We start from the raw sequence: 16358 nt of genomic DNA, 5'->3' as shown, positions 1-16358 counted from the left end.
GTGACCGAGGACGCGTCTTCCTTTCCAACATCGTTGAAGCTCTACTGGCCGAATGTCGCATCATACATCGGACCCCAACAGCCTACCACCCTCAAACTAACGGGCTGACTGAGCGCTTCAATCGTACTCTCGGAGATATGCTGACGATGTACGTTGCCGCCGATCAGACTAACTGGGACGCTGTTCTTCCTTTCGCGACATACGCTTACAACACCGCCACGCAGTCAACTACTGGATTTAGCCCTTTCTTCCTCCTTTATGGGCGTGAGGCGTCGTCCACGATGGACACTATTTTACCATATCGTCCCGACTCCTCCGAGTGTACTCTCCTTTCAGACGTTGCCAAACATGCGTAGGAATGTCGCCAGTTGGCCCGGTGTTTTACATCGGAATCTCAAGGCCGCCAAAAGCATCGCCACGACAAAGATCAGACGCCACACGTTTTTCCTGCAGGATCCCTTGTTTGCTTTCGGGTTCCCGGCACCCCACCGGGATTGTCATCAAAATTTCGAACCGAGTATCACGGCCCCTACTCATTCATAAATCTTTATTCATGAGAATGACCTGAGGCCTAGAGGGGAAGGGGGTGGCTTAGGTGAGGTTGAGGGCGCCAGACTCCGACACGAAGTCTAGCAGGGCACTAAGCTTGCGCTTGGCGTTGGTATTGGGGGCTCTCCAGTCTTCGTAACTCTGAATGTGGTGAGCAGATGTGTAGCGCGCGCGCAGGCCAGCCGTGCCAGGACAGGTCCAGACCAAGTGCTGCAGGTCAACGGAGTCAGCAGGGCAGTTGGGGCAGCTGATCTTGGTTCGGCGCCATTGACTCAGGATGTCCGGTGTGTACGCTGAACCGGCTCGCGCCTTGTGAGTTAGAACTTGGGCTGGACGAGAGAGGCCGGAAGGGATCGGAGGATTAATACCGGGGACAAGGTCCCGCAACAAACCCCTCCGCTCATGTTTAAGCCGCGTGATGACAGAGTCCGGTATGATAAAGGATACGGGAGAACAGTAAGGGTGGTCCGAGTTGGACGGGCCCACATCAAGGCTGTGCCGGCGGTCTTCCTCTAGCTGCGCGCCAGCGGCCTAGTGGGCCATTCTGTTCCCAGTTCCTTGTGTGTGATGTCCAGGTGTCCAATGTACCGAGACTTGTGAGGTCTCTCGCAGGTATCGGCAGCGCTCTTTGATGCTGTGTTGTACTGTGGTCTTGTAAGAACGGGCTTGCAGGGTTTTTATAGCCTCTTGACAGTGGTGTAGATGTGGATGAAACGATCTGTTCCTTTGGTGCAGTGTTGAAGGGCCTCGTCGATGGCTGTTAATTCGATTTCAGTTGCGGACTAGTACCTGCGACCACTGTGGCTAGTAGCGTGCAGCTGTGAACCCTCTTGGTAGTAAGCGGTGGTTGCAAACGTGATGCCGGTGTCATCGTCATGATATAGGGCGGCGTCGGTATAAATGCGGAGACCGATGTGCTGGTCTTGTGTATCAATTATGTGGCGTTGTCGGTGATCTCTTCCTGGCCCTTTGGTATTGGTTGGAAGGGGTTTTGGATCTGTTACCAATGTTTCTGTCCATGGTGCTGTAAGGTGGTCCAATATGGGCAAGTGTAGGTTAGCTTCGTCAAAGATTCGAGTGAGGAGGCGATGCCCGTTGGGTGTGTGACGCAGGCGAGTTTCATGATTGGCTCGGTGCGTAGCAATAAGTGCATCCACTGGTGGGAGCTGAGCGAATCTGTGGAGCGCCGTGATGCGCGTGTGTACGGGTAGACCAGTTATAACCCTATAAGCCAAGTGTCTTGTAATTGGCTGCGGTCAAGTCAAAGTAAGGGGCACCGTAGCGGAGCTTAGCGAGCAGAATAGCGACGCTGAGGCGACGCGCTACCTCCGTCCCTGCGCCCACTCTTGCTGCTGAGCCGTTTGATTAAGTGGAGCGTTGGCCTCCATTGAGATTTTAGCTGTTGGATCCAATCCTTAGCAGTACCATGCTGATTGATGGGAACGCCAAGTATCCGGAGATAACCTTCCGGGGGTTGTGCGATGTTTTGGCCGCCGAAGTGAAGGTTGACGTCCACGCCGCGAGGCGGTGGATGTATGACCAGAAATTTAGTTTTTTCTGGGGATGGACGCATGCCAGTAGAATGAAGTTCAATCTCGATTGTATCTAGTGCTAGTTGCAGCGTCTCCGTTTGTTCTCGAGCCGTATTACGGTACGTGGTCCAGAGCGTGATGTCGTCCACATATATTGTGAACCATAGGCCATCGATTTTGTCTAGTTGCCATGCGATGTTCGCCATGACGATGTTAAATAAGGTGGGGGAAATGACTGAGCCCTGAGGCACACCCCTGCGGTTTGTAAAATGTTGTGCCGTGTGATTGGTATGGATTTGAATTTCATAGGTTCTATTACTCAGGAAGGATTTCACAAAGTTGATGACACGGGCTCCAACTCCAGTGTGGATGAGCGCGTCGACAATGGCTTGATGGCTGATGGTATCGAACGCCTTGTGTAAATCGACAGCTACGAGTATGTCAGGACGGCCTTTGCACCATCGGCGTGCTCTGTTCAGGTTGGTGTGTAGAAGATAAAGGCTGTCCTGTGTTCCTAGCTGAGGGCGGAAGCCAGTCTGGAACGGGTGAAAGTAATTTGAGGTCTCAAGGTAATGTGTAAGTCGATTGGTGGCCATGCGTTCCATTAGCTTACAGACGGTTGAGGTTAGAGAGATCGGTCGCAAGTTGGCAAGTTGCGTGGGGTGTTTTCCAGGCTTGGGAATGGGGACGACTACCGAGTGTTTCCAATGTGGTGGTAGGCAGCCCGTATCCCAGTGCTGGTTGATGAGGTCAAGCAGTTTTTCCTTAGTAGGTGTGCTGGAGTTCCGGAGCAGCTCCAAGTGATGCCATCTTTGCCGGGAGCGCTGTTCTTTTTAACTTGTGAAAGAGCATATTCGAATTCAAATGTGTCAAAGGGGGCGTTAATGCCAGTAGAGTCTGTGGATGGAACAGGTGCATAGGTGTCAGGGGGGGGGTGGTGAGGCGGGTTGCGGAAAGAAAGTGCGGGCTGCCTCCTGTTCAAGCTCGGCAGCAGTCTGACTAGTGCGGAGGAGAAGGATTTCTCCGGTATTTGTGGATTTGCTCTTGCCGTTCATGGCCCGGAATACTCTCCACAGCTTGCTGGTGTTGGTCCTATATGATAAAGTGCTACAAAAGTCAAGCCATCGACTTCTGCTAAGGCGTTTGCTATAGCGGCATGCCTCAGCAGTGAGGCGACGAAGTTTTAGAAGCTTTTTGTATTCTCTTCCAGATTGGAGATAATCGAGTTCGGCTTGTTTTCTGCTTTCCCATAGGTTAAGCAGGTGAGGGTCAGGTACAGGAACGTCTTCTGTTACTTGTGTGATTGCAGTGGCTGAATCGCGGGCGCGTTGAAGGAGTGTTTCGACTGGAAGTTCGGCGAGATGATCGTCTAAAGCTTGTCGGAAGTTTTTCCAATTGATGGTACGAGTATTTCGTTTGCGGCGGCGTAGATTGGACTGGAGCTGTATCCATATAGGGTAATGATCACTGCCCATAGTTTCAGGGCCACATCGCCAATCTTGGATAATGTTGTTGGAGTGCCAGGTCAGATGGAGACGTATCATGTTGACCAGGATGCATTATCCGTCATTATCCGTCAAACCTCCCCTGTGAATTACATCGTGGAGCCACTTACTACCTCTTCGGACATGCGTCATCGCGGCCGCGAAACTGTGCACGTGAGCCGCCTCAAAACGTACTACGATCCGCTCCTCTTGCCCTCACCATAGGTCGCCAGGATGGCTCCTCCTCGCTACGGGGGAAATTGTAGTGAACTACACGAGAATATACGAAGACGAGGATGAAGTAGGCGAGAATATCACGAAGACGAGGATAAGGACGACGAAGTGCCGCTGCGCTGCTCGAGCTCACTTGTGGATACCTAGACTGCTGTTTTCTTGTGTGGTTCGCCGTGTAACTTCGAGAGGGCTATTATCCCTGTTAAAACACTGTAAAAACCCCCTTTCAGTAGTAATTTATTTGAATGTTGTGAATTTTAAAAAAAAATTGTACGTACCTACAGGAATCGAACACATGTCTTGCAATCCGATGCGCAGTGTTAATCCATTGCGCAGCAGAAGCGACGGGTAGTGCGGTCTTTAAATGCACTTTTATTCGTTTTGATTCAACGTACTGAATATGGCGCGACGGACGCAATTGGCATTATCAGAGGATTACTGCAAGTAATTTTAATACAGCAAACTATTTTATTGTGCACGCATTCTAGTTTATGCACTGCAATGTATACTCTAAAACACATATAGCTTTATTGACTTCCTTTTTGTGGTGTTTTATTTTTTAGTAACGCCACCCGGCACTTCCGTTGCTGCAGTTTTAGGGGACTGGCAATACGCAATCGTGCTTTCGCATTACTCCAATGCAGGTTCTGCAGTGCTCTACAATTTTTGAACTGCATGCATCACTGGGTGTATTTAAACGTACACTGATCGAGATGTGGAACTAAGTGTTTTAAATAAAAATGTCGTCGATGTAAAAAATCTTTAGCTTTTTGAGTGCCTGTTAATGTTTTTTTTATTTTTAATTTGTTCAACTTTTTGAGTACTTAATACTGTTGTATTTTCTATTGTTTATTTGCATCTTTGAGTGGAGAAAATTTCATCTGTACCGCGCTGTCTCCCCTGTGTACAGATTGTCTGAGGCTCTGAACCTAGTCAGGTGCAAGTACGCACCTTTCGTTCGGGATCCTTTAGTTTCTGTACGAATAAACTAAGAATAAACTTCAAACTTGTCCCAGTTGATTGATGGTGGTTGAAGTCCGCAGGTAATAAGATTCTTTTATGGTGTATACTGTTCATAAAATCGGAAAGTTCACGCAAAAACTGCTGTGGGGAATCAGGAGCTCTATACACTGTGATTAGTAACAAGAACCGTCCCCAGAAAGGAAACTTTATTGCGAGGCTTTTATAATTTTCGATTTGAACCCAAAAGACCCGTAAATTTCATGTTTTATTAAGATGGCAACACCACCTCCTCTCGACAGCTTGTTGCGAGGGAACACCCGGTAAAGTGGAGGGAATTCGACATCTTCATGGTCAATTTCCTCTCACAACCAAGTCTCGGTAATAACAACGATGTGGGGCTGATAACCTCAAAGTACGGCATCAAGACGATCGCTCTTATTAACCACGCTGCGTGCATTTATGTTCAGAAGCCCGAGTTCCTTGTACATGGAAGTCCGAGTCACTCTTTACCCATTTTATCGCGCATCTCTTGACCCTGTATAAGTTGGCCACATCCCACACAAAACTGTGCCTCCACTTTTAGATTTTTATGTAGTAGATTGGGTTGCTTAAGAGCCTTGATCCGTATCTATTTTATTACTCTCCCATAAAAGCTTTCTTATTGTCAGAGTGGGCCGTGAATAAACGTTTTGGACGGAAGCATTTGTACCTTTGAGCTTGTGAACATTCCGCATGACTTCTTGCTTTCAGTTAAAATCATGAAAAACTAGTGTGGCAGGTCGCTTTTTTCCAGGTTTGCGGATGCAATGGATCGGGCGACTGAGTTACACGTCACCCCAAGCTTAGATAGAAAAACGTCGGATATAACTTTGTTCCTAAGGTCGGAATCTAGTTAATCAGGACCTACTGGTATACCACAGATAACCAAGTTAGAAGGCGTACTACAATCCTCGAAGTTGGTGATTTTTTCCTCGAAAGAACGTGGTTATTTTCTCCAAGTTATCAGCACGGGCTGATTGCTCTTTCAAAAGCTCAAGCTATAGGGTATATACGCTCAAAGCTTTTTTTCTATCTTGCGTCCTTAATGCAGCCATTTATTCGGTCAATTTTTTGCTGTCCAAGAAGTAGTTGCTTCGACGATCCCTGCGTGTTCACACTGCCCGAGACCATCGCGGTCGTTATTAAGCTCGACAACTCCACATAACAGTAACTGGAATACTAGGTACACTCCACATGCAATTAGAAAGCACTGACGGGAGAAGGTAGAACCAGGACACCACGACAGTCACTTTTGAGCGTATGATAGTAGGCACCAGCCTAGATCAGACAGAAGAAGGGTGCAAAAGCCGCATGCCTCTGCTTGGTCTGCCGTACTCACTGAAGGGAAATGTTTGTGGTAAGCTATCCCCGGTGTGGTCACAAGCTGGTACGGTGGCGCTGTGGCCACGTAGGCAGGAGTGGGACGTCTAAAGTTCGGGATGAAGATTGTTCTGATAACATGCTCCGGCGTGACCAAGCAGCAAAAATTAGAAGGGTTCAACGCTGCTGAACCGAATATGGAGCGAAAGCATTAGCTGCGGCTGACCGAGCGTTCTTCGTCTTTTTCTTCTTCCCCAGCCCACATATAAAGCCCCGCTTCAACCAAGCCTTATGAACGTGCTTTAGTGGCCTATAGAGGTAACGTGAAGGCTGGCAGGCTGATTCTGACATAACCGTCCCATGTGAAACGAGAGGTCCAAGTTGGCAGCTCCTGCCAGGGGACCACGGACTCGGCACCTGGGTCAGACACCTGGGTCAGACAGAAGAAGGGTGATAAAGCCACATGCCTCTGCCTGCTTGCCGTGCCCACTCTTGCACAACAGACAACCACAAGTGATAGAATACATTATGCAAAGACTGGACACTGGCCAGCACTACAGGAAAACTGATATAAACTATTTTGTGAGAATAATATGGTTACAGCTCTAGCATATATGATCAATATGACGCTATAAACAATATTGTACCAAGCTCCAGATGTACAGAATTCAAAAAGTACAAACTGCCATGTAAACACTTTTGTCCAACAACCGTTCCAAATGCGTATGGCCACTCCTGTGCCCATGCTCTAATCACTCTGATTACCGCGAACATGGTTGGCCCTGCGCACAGTCCCGCTTCAGCTGCAGACAATTACTGAATCATGTTCAAGACGGGATTTATGAGGTTGCCTGAACAGGTGATCAGTGTTCAAATCAGCCCTGAGACAAGCCCAGAACAGTTGGATAAGATGCCAGAGCCCTCTCACACACATCAAGATACTTCATTCAACACACCAAAAACAAGGCAACATAATGCAGCGAACAGGCTGAGGAACATGTCTGTGTAATGTCACAACAAGGATGCATTTGATGCTGCTGATGAACACATCTTAGGAGCGCTTGATGCATTTGCACAGTGACAGACAGTCCACTAGCGGCATGCTGGTCAGGGGATCTTCACTAAAAGCATGTTCAGACCAGGTAAAAAAAGACGAATACCCACCTGGCTCCACTTATACAAAATTACAGTCTATCAGATCTGGGCAGAAATAGCAGCGGTGACACATGGAAGGGTGGAAAAAGGACACACTGCCACAACACAGTGTAGAAGCACGAGCAGATGGGAGACTCAAAGCAGCACAAGACGTACGATTCTTTTCGCTTATGGTGAACAATCAGCACAAGATTGGTAAATTTCAAAAAGAAACACAACGGGATTATTCAAACACTCATCGTTTCGCTAGATTCAAGGGGATGAGGAAGATGGCAAGAGGATGAGGAAAGTGGCGATGCAGAAGAGATGACCAAAACCATATAACCGTTCCAAATGCGTATGGCCACTTCTGTGCCCATGCCCTAATCACTCTGAGTACCGTGAACATGGTTCGTCCTGCTCACAGTGCACCTTCAGCTGCAGACAATCACTGAATCATGTTCAAGACTGACAGAAAAAGCAAGCCGCAAACACTTACTGCAAGTGGTGCCGACTTCAGAAAATGAAAGCAATCAAGAAGTTCGCTGCAAGCACATTTTTGACCATAGTGCACTGCTATCACGATAGATGGCGCTGCGCGCTTAAAAGCAAATAAAGACAAAACAGGATTCGACGACGGGGGTCACGGGGTGCGCAGAGCGCACTTACCAACCGCCAGATTAGAATAGGGGGTGCCAAGCTTTGGGGCCCCGAAGGAGCTTGGGGCGTCGAAATGCGGATGCGCAGAACGTAAGCCGCGCTTGGGGTCTTGGGTTAATGCTAGGGGCGGCCCCTATTTTTCGGAAGCCGCCGGTGGGTCACGGCAACATGGCGGCGTTCGGCCAAGCGGCGGCCACTCGCCTCGGCACACATTCGTCGTCACCGCTCCATGCTGTCACGCGTTCATGGAAAACGAAAGGCCAACGAAGCTTATGCTGTGTCTCATGATGCCCGCACCACCAACTTTTAGCGATAAAACGCACTATATTTTCAGATTGCTCCCGGATTTACCGAGCTACTAGGCTTAGCGAGTTCGCCTCCTTTGGTTGCCATGGGGACCAGACGGCGGAAAGCGCGGAAGGTTCAAATGAGGTTTCCCAGCCTCGGCATGGATTGACAACTGGCCGATTTCGGCTTGGCTGACGAAAACGGTTTTATATAACTGGTAGTTTTAAGATAGTTTTTGACAATAATAGTACTTTTTGATGAATAAAATAGCGTTGTTAGCTTTTATGTATTTAAACGCTTTTCCTTGGTTTACCGTCGTGGCACTGCAATCGAAGAACGCAAGCCCGGCTCCGCTGCGTCGGGAAAACCCCTATTCTAAAGGCCCCAATATAGTCCGACGTAATGGAACGGGGGGAGGTTGTGATGATGGTGATTGTGGCGAGTGGGCGTGTGGCTCGAAATGAAGTGAAGTGTGGCCGCGTGCGGGGCGTGCCAGTTCGCGTGAGTTTGTTCCAGCAAGCGAACGGGTCGGACGTTCCTGGGCGTCGCTGGCGGCGGAGTTCATCGTCCTGGGCCTGGCGTACAAGGCCGGCTCGCCAGCACCTGCCGGGCACCTGGTCCGGGGGCTGGTACTGTCCAGCGCTTCGCCATCCGGCGAACAGCTTGCGGAGGCAGCTCGACCGCTACATCGTGCCTGGCCGCCGCACTTGTGCTGCCGCACTGGTGCCGCACTTTGCAGTACCCGGGCGTGACGCGGTACCCCGCGGTACACCGCAGTACCCCGGACTGTGAAGCAGACGCCGGACACACACGCCGGAGCGTGGCCTGCCGCGCTACCGAGTCCTCGGGCGACTGGCTGGTCTTGCCTCAACCGGACTCGCCTGCACCGGCATCTAGTCCACGAGCGGAAAACCAGAAGTAGGACGGTTTTGTGTTGGGACATATCCTATTAAGATAAGCTAGGCTGTATGCATGTCTGTTGCCAGTTACGTTAATTGGTCAAGAAAAGAAAAGCGTCCGTGTGTCTGTGAACCTGCTCTGCTACCTGCCCAGAGCTCCTGAACGGACCTGGGCCCATATATAACATCACAATTTGGCGAGCCTGCCAGGATCCTAGAAATTAGTAGATTCAAGGAACTAATCATTCATAGAGAGGGCAGAGAGTCGAGGACGGGTTCACACGCATCGCGACGTTTGAGCAAGGATGGACCTAGAGCGTCTAGCCGCGTTGGGCGCTCAGCTGGGTTTCTCAGGCTCCGAGCTGAGAGACTGGATAGATAAGGAACGCGCGGAGCAAAGGGCCGAACGTGCTGCTGAAAGAGAGCAAAGTCGCATAGCCGCGGAGAGAGAGAAAGAAATCTTGGAATTGAAACTCAGACTCCAAGAAGGAGCGAGGAGCAACACGACAGATGATATCGAGCCCATAGTGTCAGCGCCACAGGTACAGCTTTTCAACCCTCAAAAACTTCTACCCCTATTTGACGAGCGACGAGATGACCTGCATGCCTATTTGCAACGGTTTGAGCGTGTGGCAGTGGGACAGGACTGGCCTCAAGATAAATGGGCGATGGCCGTAAGTATGTGCCTAACTGGGGAAGCTTTGACCGTGATCGGCAGGATGTCAGCTGCAGATTCATTGGATTATCAAAAGGTCAAAAAGGCTCTTCTGCAGCGCTTTAAATTCACGGCTCAAGGTTACCATCAGAAATTTCGAAAAGCTCGAGCAGAAGATGGCGAGACGGGAAGGCAGTTAGCCGCCATGCTTTCGGGTTACTTCGACCATTGGATCGAAATGGCGAGTGTTCCCAAGACATTTGAAGACCTGCGCGATCATGTGATCGGTGAACAGCTCCTGCGGTGTTGCCGTTGTGTTTCTGAAAGAACGGAAGTGCAAGACACTCGACATCATGGCAGACGCAACCGATCGATACTTGGAAGCTCAGAACTATTCGAACATCGGTAAAGTCCCTGACGAAGAGAAACCTCACACCAAGAGTTCCGTCAGCCTGCCGAATAAACCCCAGTTGCGGTGTATGTTATGCAATCGTCCAGGACATCGGGCTTACGATTGCCGCACGTCCACTAGACCGGTGCTCAAGTGCAACTCGTGTGGAGAGGTCGGACACAAGGCCGAAAACTGCAGGAATCGACACCAAGAGGAAGAACAGAGTGCCGCATGCTCTGCAATTCAGGCTCCCAAACGTGCTGATCCTCTTGACTGGCATACGGCCCGGAGCCCATCCGACTCTAGCAGTTGGGCGCAGGTCAGTAAAGACGCACCTCAGAATTCAACAGGAAGAATGCCCATTGTAGAAGGGTTTGTGATGGGGAAACAAGTGTGCGTGCTTCCAGACACTGGTAGTAATGTTGTTATTGTCCGCCGGGGTTTGGTCCCAAAGAACTGCTTCACAGGGCAGACCGAGAGGATAGTACTTGTCAATGGTACGGTAGCCCAGTTACCGGTGGCAAGAGTACCAGTGGACACGCCATATTTCAAAGGCGAGGTGACCGCGCTTTGCATGAAGCGGCCCTTGTATGATCTCGTGCTTGGGAATATACCAGGTGTCAGGGCCCCAGATGATCCCAATCACGACTGGATGACCTCAAGCAGCCTAGAGCTTCATACCTCGCAAGATTCCCGAGAACAGGAGCGACCTGTGAATTTTAGACGATGTGTTGCAGCCTTGGCCAAGCCAACAGAAAAGAAAACACCGCTGTGCGTGCCACCCATTCTTCTGTGTGACATGACAAAGGACCAGTTAGCAGAAGAGCAGCAGAAAGATGTATCCTTAAAACGGCTCTTCCTTAAGGTAGATAAGGAATTCCGATCAGGTAAAGGTAATTCGTAGAATTTTTGTGAAGAAGAGGATATTCTTTATCGATATTACTGTATGACATCGGGAAGGATCTTCAAGCAGGTTGTTCTTCCACAAAAACTCCGGCAATCAGTCTTACAAATAGCACATGAAAGTATTATGGCCGGACATCAAGGGATCAGACGTACTACTGATCGTATACTTCAGGACTTTTATTGGCCTGACATACATGGAGATGTTAAACGATTCGTTAAGTCATGTGATAAGTGTCAGAGAACAACACCGAAAGGCAAAGTTGGCATTGCCCCTTTAGGCAACATGCCACTGATTACCACTCCTTTCGAACGAGTGGCCGTCGATCTCATAGGACCTTTCTCACCTACGTCTGATGAAGGAAACCGATATGTGCTCACCTTGATTGACTTTGCAACACGGTACCCAGACGCCGTCGCCCTTCCAGCTATTGATGCTGTGCATGTTGCTGAAGCGCTCGTTGAGATGTTTTCCCGCATTGGCATACCGAAAGAAATGGTGACCGATCAAGGAGCCACGTTCACCTCAGAGCTCATGAGTGAAGTTGGTCGTCTTCTTTCCATCAAGCTTCTGAAGACATCACCTTACCATGCCATGGCAAATGGTCTTGTGGAGAAGTTCAATGGAACATTGAAAACTATGCTGAAGAGGATGTGCCAAGAAAAACCTAGGTCTTGGGATCGGTATCTGGCACCGTTACTGTTTGCATACCGAGAAGTTCCACAAGCAAGCCTTGGGTTTTCTCCTTTTGAGTTGATTTACGGCCGTCATGTGCGAGGACCACTAACAGTACTGAAGGAGCTCTGGACCAATCAGCATATCGATGGAGATACTCGGTCAACGTACACCTACCTCGTCCAGCTCAGAAACCGTTTGGAGGATACGTGCCAGATTGCTCACGAACAACTAGCACGAGCACGTCAGAAACAGAAACTGTATTATAACCGGAAAAGTCGGCCCAGAAAACTGTTACCAGGTGACAAGGTTCTGATTTTGTTACCGACTGAATCCAATAAGCTGCTCATGCAGTGGAAAGGTCCATACGATGTGATAGACCGTAGAAACGATGGGGACTACATCGTGGACCTAGGACATAAAAGGAAAATTTTTCACATTAACATGTTGAAGAAGTACGAAGAACGAAACCCTCCGACTATTCATCCAGTCTCAGCAGCTGCTGAACTCGACTCCACCTCACTGGACATAGAGACACCTGAAGAGGACTCAGTAGAACTACCTTCTGTGAGCTTGCATCGAACGCAGTGCGCAACGGACGTCAAGTTGGCGTCAAGTCTCTCGGAACTGCAAGCTGAAGAAGTGCGTGGCTTGCTCCAAGAATTCGAGGGGATTTTCTCAGACTTGCCGGGAAAGACCACATTCACAGAGTGCGCTCTCAGATTGACATCTAATGAACCCATACATAATCCGCAGTACCCTATTCCATTTTCTCTACGTGAAAGTGTAGAGAAAGAGGTGCAGGAAATGTTGAGGATGGGGATCATTGAGAAATCGAAATCCCCCTATCATGCTCCAATAGTAGTCGTAAAGAAACCTGACCAGACACTTAGACTCTGCATCGATTTTCGGGAGCTGAACAAAGTATTAATTTCGGACAGCGAGCCAATACCACGCATTGAGGAAGTTCTTACTCTTGTCGGCACGAAGACTTGCTTTTCCAAGTTTGACTTCACAAAAGGGTACTGGCAAGTGCCAATGGCCTACAACAGTCGTGAGAAAACAGCGTTTTCTAGCATGTCAGGACTGTACCATTTTCTATACATGCCGTTTGGAATCAAAACTGCCCCTGCGGTGTTCGCGCGACTCATGAGGACTGTGCTGGGCGATGTGAAGAACGTTTACCACTACTTCGATGATGTTGTCATCGCCACTGACACATGGCAGGAACATATGGAAACGCTGAAAACAGTATTCGCGAGGATCAAGCGGGCACACTTGACCATAAAACCGAGCAAGTGTGAAATAGGAGAGCCGTCTATGTGTTTCTTAGGTCACCGTATTGGAAACGGCAGGGTAGAACCCCTCCTAAAGACCTTAGACAAGATATTAGGGGCGAAACGGCCGACAACAAAGAAAGTTATGCAGTCCTTTCTTGGATTGACTGGTTATTACCGGAAGTTTATTCCCCATTATGCCGAAATCACCAAGCCCTTGACAGATCTCATCAGGAAAGGACAGCCTAATGCCATTTCTTGGCAACCAGTGCATGAACATGCGTTCACAGTCCTGAAAGCAAAACTCAGTGAGACTCCTATTTTACAGGCTCCTGATCTCTCGAAAACCTTCATGCTTCGTACAGACGCATCCACCATAAGTCTCGGAGCAGTACTCTTGCAAACGGGCAACAATAGTATTTTACATCCAGTTGCCTACGCTAGTCGCAATCTGCTGCCCCGAGAAACACGCTATTCAACGATTGAGCGAGAATGTCTAGCTCTTGTCTGGGCAGTGCAGAAGTTTCATATTTATGTGTATGGCAAACATTTCACCATCCAATCTGATCACCAGCCGCTCCAGTACCTGCAATCCGCGAAGCATATGAACAATCGAGTGTTGCGGTGGAGTTTATTCCTCCAGGAATACAACTTCAGCATAGACTATATAAAAGGGAGCGATAACGTTGGTGCCGATTACATGAGCCGTGTGTGAAAGGTGTAGTAGTGTGTTTTGCTGACTGGAACGGGATTTAGAAAAAAAAAACGAACTCGTGTGTTGCATTGTGGATTGTGAATGGTGTGTGGATTGTGACGAATTTTTGTGTGTTTCTGCTTTGTGGTTATTTGTGTAGTTTGTGCATTTATTCCCCGCCACGTCTCCCCCCTCCCGGCGCCAGAACAGTTGCAAGAAACTGTCTTGGAACGGGGGGAGGTTGTGATGATGGTGATTGTGGCGAGTGGGCGGGTGGCTCGAAAGGAAGTGAAGTGTGGCCGCGTGCGGGGCGTGCCAGTGCGCGTGAGTTTGTTCCAGCAAGCGAACGGGTCGGACGTTCCTGGGCGTCGCTGGCGGCGGAGTTCATCGTCCTGGGCCTGGCGTACAAGGCCGGCTCGCCAGCACCTGCCGGGCACCTGGTCCGGGGGCTGGTACTGCCCAGCGCTTCGCCATCCGGCGAACAGCTTGCGGAGGCAGCTCGACCGCTACATCGTGCCTGGCCGCCGCACTTGTGCTGCCGCACTGGTGCCGCACTTTGCAGTACCCGGGCGTGACGCGGTACCCCGCGGTACACCGCAGTACCCCGGACTGTGAAGCAGACGCCGGACACAGACGCCGGAGCGTGGCCTGCCGCGCTACCGAGTCCTCGGGCGACTGGCTGGTCTTGCCTCAACCGGACTCGCCTGCACCGGCATCTAGTCAACGAGCGGAAAACCAGAAGTAGGACGGTTTTGTGTTGGGACATATCCTATTAGGATAAGCTAGGCTGTATGCATGTCTGTTGCCAGTTACGTTAATTGGTCAAGAAAAGAAAAGCGTCCGTGTGTCTGTGAACCTGCCCTGCTACCTGCCCAGAGCTCCTGAACGGACCTGGGCCCATATATAACATCACACGCACGCGCGCACGCACGTCGGCCTCCGCGACGTTACGTCGGCGAAAAACCGAGATCTATAGTCCTACGTCACGGCGTGATGGACGTAGCGAGCGCGAGCCGACGCGGCCCAACGTCACCGACGCGCAAATAGAATCTCGCCTATTTCTCGTCGACCGCGTCAGCCGCGTCGGCCACGCATCCCAGCATTCCTCACGCGCAGTGAAGATGGCGGCTTGCATGTAGACAGCGACCGCGCGCGCATTTCAGACACTGTTGCGGAAAAGCTGCTAGAAGGCATTCGAGGGCAGCCCTGCGTCTATGATACCAAGCGGATTCACTACAGAGACGTTCAGAGGAAAGAAAAATGCTTGGGATTCAAACTGTCAGTAGTGCGGCCGTGCACAGCTGTGAGTTCTTCGCTGCGGTGCGTGTGCCATACACGTTTAAATGCAGTGCTCTAGAAGGTGTAACGATGGTGGTGTTTCCCTTATCTGCAGTACATTCAGTGGAAGAATACCAGAAACTGCTTAAGTGGCTTCGCATAGGGTTGTGACTGGTACACGCCGGAATCGAAGGCCGTACTCGATTTGGCCACACGGAACGTCAGCGGTTCAACAACCAGGGAATTCGCGAAATTGATGGAATTCTACAGGAACTGCGGCCGACTGATGAAGGGATCATCATTATTGTGTAATCTCTAAGTCCTCTGTAATCGTACAGATACTTAAATTATGATTAGTTTTCAGTAAAACACGCACGTACACAATCATCGTTCCGCCTGCAGCCGTTGTCGACGCGGGCTCAGACCGTTGCACGCCAGCCGCGCCAGACTGTAGAAGCGGCAGTTTTTTGACGCACCCGTCGTAGCCGACGTGCCGTGGCCGACGTAGCCGACTCAGCGAGTCGCGTCGAAAACGTCGGACTATATTGGGGCCTTAAAACTCGGCACTCGGCTAGCACCTTGCGCCGCCGCACGCTATTTCCTTGGGTGCCCCAAGCCTTGGGGCACCCAAGGCTTGGGGCACCATCAGTCTGGCGCGGCTGGCGTGCAACGGTCTGAGCCCGCGTCGACAACGGCTGCAGACGGAACGATGATTGTGTACGTGCGTGTTTTACTGAAAACTAATCATAATTTAAGTATCTGTACGATTACAGAGGACTTAGAGATTACACAGTAATGATGATCCCTCCCGCACCGGCCGCGTGTTCTTCTTGCACTATCGTACAGGGAACCCAAGCTGGAGCACGGCCGGTCTCGAGCGAGAGCGTGCGTTATCTCCCTCGAGACCGGCCGTGGCTGGCGTTTGCTCCGCGACGCCAGAGCTTGGTTTCTGGCGGAGCGGAGAGGATCTACAAAACCTAAGCCACGACCGGTTTAGAGGGAGAAGCGCGCTCTCCATCGAGACCGGCTGTGCCTACGCTCAGCCGCGCCCTCGCAGAGACCCAAGTATCGCAGAATGGCGCTGCGGGCGCCAGTGAACAGCGTCCTCTCCGGGCAACGCCATGTATTTGGTCGGGTAGAGTGAATAGCTCGCCTGTAGAGTTTCGTGTCTTTGCAGCTTCTGCACGCTGGAGCAACTCGCTTTGCGCGCGCTCGCGTTCTTTGTCGCTCGCGTTGTTGAAAACTGCTTGCGCGCGCGCGCGCGCGCCCTGGCCGCAGTTTACTAAAATCCCTTGATAATTTGAAAGTAGCGACACTCTCCTCCGCGCCGCGCTTTCCTCCTCGATTCTCCTCGCGCGGCGGCGGCAAGCGTTGCGCACGAC

The sequence above is a fragment of the Amblyomma maculatum genome, chromosome 3 (genome assembly GCF_055883805.1).
Source record: "Amblyomma maculatum isolate TAMU_Amacu chromosome 3, ASM5588380v1, whole genome shotgun sequence".
Taxonomy (NCBI): domain Eukaryota; kingdom Metazoa; phylum Arthropoda; class Arachnida; order Ixodida; family Ixodidae; genus Amblyomma; species Amblyomma maculatum.
Note: the sequence above shows the minus strand (reverse complement) of the source record.